This window comes from Microcebus murinus, chromosome 11, assembly GCF_040939455.1.
Source record: "Microcebus murinus isolate Inina chromosome 11, M.murinus_Inina_mat1.0, whole genome shotgun sequence".
Taxonomy (NCBI): Eukaryota; Metazoa; Chordata; class Mammalia; order Primates; family Cheirogaleidae; genus Microcebus; species Microcebus murinus.
Genome location: NC_134114.1, coordinates 28,582,502 through 28,587,353, shown reverse-complemented (window position 1 = coordinate 28,587,353; position 4,852 = coordinate 28,582,502). Strand labels below are relative to the sequence as shown.

Here is a 4,852-nt window from a genome sequence, read left to right as displayed (position 1 = left end):
CTCTAATGGAAGAATTGTGAACATCAGAAGGAAAGTTATTTCTGGGCGGGGGGGGGTCTCCCCAGTCCACTCTCTGTGTATAGACACCTTGGCCAGAAGGACCTGGAAATGGCCACGGAGTTTTCTCACACGCGTCATTCCAACTGGGCCAGTGAGCAGCCACACTCAGCCACGTTCCCACTTCGCCCCGAGCTGGAGCTGCGGTGACCAGCCCCGCGCCCGGGTCTCGCTCTCCGCCCACCTGCACCTCCCCCGGCCTGGCCCACCCTGCGTGTCCCGGCTGCGGCCGCTGCTAGCGCCGCTGGCCAAATGACTGACCCCATCCGCCTCTGGGCACATGGTACGACTGCACCTTTGGGCACCCTTGTGGCTGACTGAGGCCAGTGACTGGCCAAAGAGCACAAGAAGCAACGAGGAGCCAGACATTAGGTTCTGAGCCCAGCGTTTGTTTATTTATTTATATTTTCTTCACGTCAGACGGTTAATGAGCCCACGTGGTAACAAGGAGCGTGGGAGGCACATGGCACGCATGCGCGTGAAAGCCCGCTCGTCCTGCGCGCGAACTGCGAGAGGGTCTGAGCCCAGCGTTCCGCGGCCACCGTGAGACCCGCCCGGGCCGCCTCCTCTCCCTCCGAGACCGCAGCTAGCGACCTTCAAGCTGCTGGCTGCTGTGCCCGCTACAAGTGGCCACGACGAGCCTCAGCCAGCCACGGCAGGCGCGGTGGTGAAGGGGAAGTAAACCTTTGTTATTCTGAGCCGCTGAGATGTGGAGTCTGTCTGTCACTGCGGCCTGTCTTCGCCTCACCTGACAGATACAAGCTGGTGTGGCGGGCTCTGAAGGGGGCAGCCGCCCGCGGAAGGAGGGACGGAGCAAACGCCAAGGCCACAGCGATTGGCGGGTATGGGGTGGGGGAGGGGAGGAGCTAGAGCTGAAAGTAGCCAAGGGTCAGGTCATGTAGAGTCTCCGGATTCATTCTGAATCAGACAGGAAGCCATGGACGGTTTTGAGAAGAGGGGTGGCAGGATCTGGGTGTGTCCTCAAACTGCTTTGTTGAGGGTAGACTGCAGGGGGCAGGGGAGAATCCGCGGGCGCGATGGTGCCGGCTTAGGCCAGGGCTAAGCCATGGCGGTGCCACGGTCATGTGCGCAGGACGTGGGCAAAGACCGGGCGTGAGGAGGGCAGGAGGGAAGAGGAGGAGGGAGGAAGGCACGGTGGGAAGGGCACAGGGTCTGACGCCAGTGCAGTCGCATCTCTGCAAGGCCAAGCCGGGGAGGGTGAGAGCCGGGTCCTGGACCTTTTCTGCGGGGAAGATAAGAAGATAGATGCTCCCTCCTGACATCCCAGCTCTGGGTAAGGCAGGAGCTGGTGTGGGCGAGGATCTGAGGGCGCTGCCAGCCCCAGGTCTGGAATGCCATTAAAGTGCATGCCCGGCGGGTTGGCTCACGTTCTGGGATGAATCTGCCACCTCTCCCTCTGACAATGTTTAGCATGAAATAAAAAGTATGGCTTTCAAATGATACCACGAGGAAGATTCTTGAGCAAATATGGCCAAAGCGTCTCTCTGCAGAATGTTCTGGGGGCTGGGATTCCATCCACCTCCAGCCCTGCACAAAGGTTCAACCAGGCGCTGGAGTCGGCCCCCTCCCGGGGCTCCCTGATCCCGCTGCCACACAAATCACTCAGACTGACAATCAGAGCCTCCACTATATGCTTCAAACAATGCTTTTTCTGGTTTTTATTTTTTATTTCGTTTTTTCTTTTTTTTTGTCCCCGAAATCTTCCTTTTTAACCTAAACTCAACTCTTCAGTCACTGTGGATGTCCTATAGAACTTCAAAATAAACGTGGAGCTCCCGGTCTTTTCTTACTGCTATACCCTTGCCCAAGCCATTTCCTCTGCCGGAAGTAATGTCCCTCACGTCGTCAATGCTCCAAATTCTTCCAAGCTGGTATTTATCACTCACTTCACTGTGATCCTATAATCAAAGCTCTTCATGTGGGGGTCAGACTGGTGACACAGACACCTTTTCTAGTAGGTAGGTTCTTGCAAATGTTCAGATGAGATATGCGCTGATCCTGAGTTCTCTGCTAAGTTGAGGGCTCCTTGAGGGGAAGGGTCATGTCTGGCTCATCTTTAAATCATGCCGAGCCTTGGGCATCTGCCTCACCACAGCAGATGCTCAAAAAGCATCTGTATTTGTCAGGACTTCAGCTTGCAAGTAACAAAAACTCAACCTCAAGGTACTTTAAACAATGAAAAGGAATTGATGGGCTTATGTAGCTGAAAAGTCCTGGGGTCGATCTGGAAAGAAAGCTAGACCCAGGTAATCAATTGACGTCATGAGGAATAGACAACTCTCCCGTTCTCCCACTTGACTGTCTTCCTTTATGTTCTCATCATACTCAGACTGGTTTGCCCTTTATGGTAGCAAAGATGTGCAGTGGAAGCTACAGGCTTGGCTCCCACTCTGGGAGCTCCTCCAGTAGAAAGAGTGTGTTTCTTATTTGATAATTCCAGCAAGAATCTTTGGGGAACTCTGATTGGTCAACTAGAGCCAATTTATTGACCAATCACTATGGCATATGGGATGGATAATTCTGTCCTGGGTGTGTGCACTACATGGACTAAGAACAGGGGAGGTAAAATTCTGAAAAAGAAATGTGGGTGCTGTGACCTAAAGAAGGGATGAGGAATGCCAGTCAGGCAAAAACAGCAGATGTCCATGACAGTCATTTCTCCATAATGGTACATTCCAGCAAAACAAATTGGCACCTCTTTTTTTCAGATTGACTTTTACAACCATCTGCTGAAAGAAATTAATGTTCCATCTTGGCTAACTCGTTCAGCCATAACAGCAAGTTCACATAACAATTCAAACAGATCAGCAGGGAGTAGAGAGAATGGTTAAAGCATAACTGAGAGAAATATGAGTATTGGCACCTCAATTTTCTTTTTACAAAAGAAAAAGAAGCGTTGGATGAGTGGATGGACGGCTGGAGAGATGGATGAATAAAGGAGTGTTTTACTTATTTGACTGTACCATTTATAAGATTAAAATCCTGTTATAATGGACCCCATTATAAAAATAGTTCAAAGAAGTTCCAATTAGTGGAAAATCCTCCTGCAGTAACTATTAAAAAAGGGTTTATTTATCTTATGCAATTGAACATTTATGAATATGTACATAGTGTATGTCACAGTAATAACTTTTGTACGCAGATCTACCCATGACTGTTGTTAATAAAATTAGTGGGCAAATGTTTGAGGAGAAAAGGATATTTGCATAATCTCAAAGTATTTCCCCTAAGATATTTATTAATTACAAAGGGAAAAGTCATAACTTTATAGTAGAGAAACCCAGCAGATACCACCTTAAACAAGCGACCCTGGCTAAGATCACCAGTAATAGCATATGTTGATATTATGTTCCCTGATAAAATGGTTCACAGAGAAGGGCACAGCATCACTCCTGTGTTATTTTTCCCCAAAATGCAAAACTTCAATCCAGTCTTGAGAAAACATCAGAATAAACTCAAATTGCAAGACATTCTACAAAAGAACTGACCAGCACTGAAGTACCTGAGAGAAAAGGCGAAACAAAAGGAATGTTCCCAGATTGGAGGAAACTAAGGAGACATGACAACTAAATTAATGTGAAATCTTGGATTGGATCCTGAAATAGGAAAAGAACATGTATTAATCCTCAGGCTGCTCTAGCAAAATATCATAAATTAGCTAGCTTATAAACAACAAAAATTTATTTCTTGTTGTTCTGGAGGCTGGGATGTCCAAGATCAAGGCACTGATAAATTCAGTGTCTGGTGGGGGCTCACTTCCTGGTTCACAGAACAAAACAGCACCTTCTCACTGTGTCCTCACATAGTGGAAGGGGAAGTTCTCTAGGGCCTCTTTTATAAGGGCACTGCTCTCATTCATGAGGGCTCCATGCTCATGAGCTAATCACCTGCCAAAAGACCCCACTTCCTAATGCTATCACCTTGTGGGTTAGAATTTTAACATATGAATTTGGAGGAACGCAAGCATTCAGACCGTAGAAAACATTAATGGGAAATCTGGGGAAATCTCAATAAGGTTTGTAGTTTAGTTAATAGCATTGATCCAAAGGTATTAATACTTTCTTGGTTTTGTTCATTGTACTATCATTATGGAAGATGTTAACATTAAGGGAAGATGTGTGAAGGGCATATGGAAATTATCTTATTATATTTACATCTTTTCTGTTATTCTAAAGTTATTTCACAATTAAAGTTTAAAAAATAAAACTATTGTGTGAGACCTTAGTAAACTTATAGACCAGTGTATTGCCACTACAATACAAAGGTCCATAGAATTTAGTGCCTGGATAATAGGCACAGACAAATGTTCTTATGGTTTGGAGGAGGGAAGGAGAAGTATAGCCTTGGTACCTTTGATGTCTCTAAGAAGGACTTTAGGCCAAGTGATGTGGCTTTAGCTAGACTTTGAAAGCATGGGCCAAGGGGCAAAAGGACTCCCATAGGGAACCCCAACTAGACAAAGATATGGAAATGTGAATGATTGATCATGGCATGTTCCGAAAGCTGTCCAAAGTTCTTTCCCAGTCAGAGAGAAGGACTTTGGCTCTGACCTAGTTTAGCATTCTGGAATTTTAGGTTGGGTGTGGAAGTTCGGAGGGAATGGGACTGGCTGTGGGACATGAAATAATGAGAAAATAAAAGCAGCATCTCAGATGAAATAGGTTATGGAAGAATAAATACTAAAAAAAATTTCTGTGTTGAGAAAGACACAAAAATAAGAATGAAGTCTGAAACTAAGAGCCAGAACACACACATTAGGAGAGAGCTTTTAAGG

The 4,852-nt window shown here is 46.6% G+C and overlaps 1 non-coding gene across 1 annotated transcript; it reads right to left on the bottom strand.

Annotated features, from left to right (window-relative positions):
- Nucleotides 1–471: 471 nt before the first annotated feature.
- LOC142874229 (small nucleolar RNA U13) lies at nucleotides 472–575 on the bottom strand. Its single transcript, XR_012922041.1, has one exon. It is a non-coding gene; the product is annotated as a small nucleolar RNA U13 (small nucleolar RNA).
- Between the last annotated feature and the right edge of the window lie 4,277 nt (nucleotides 576–4,852).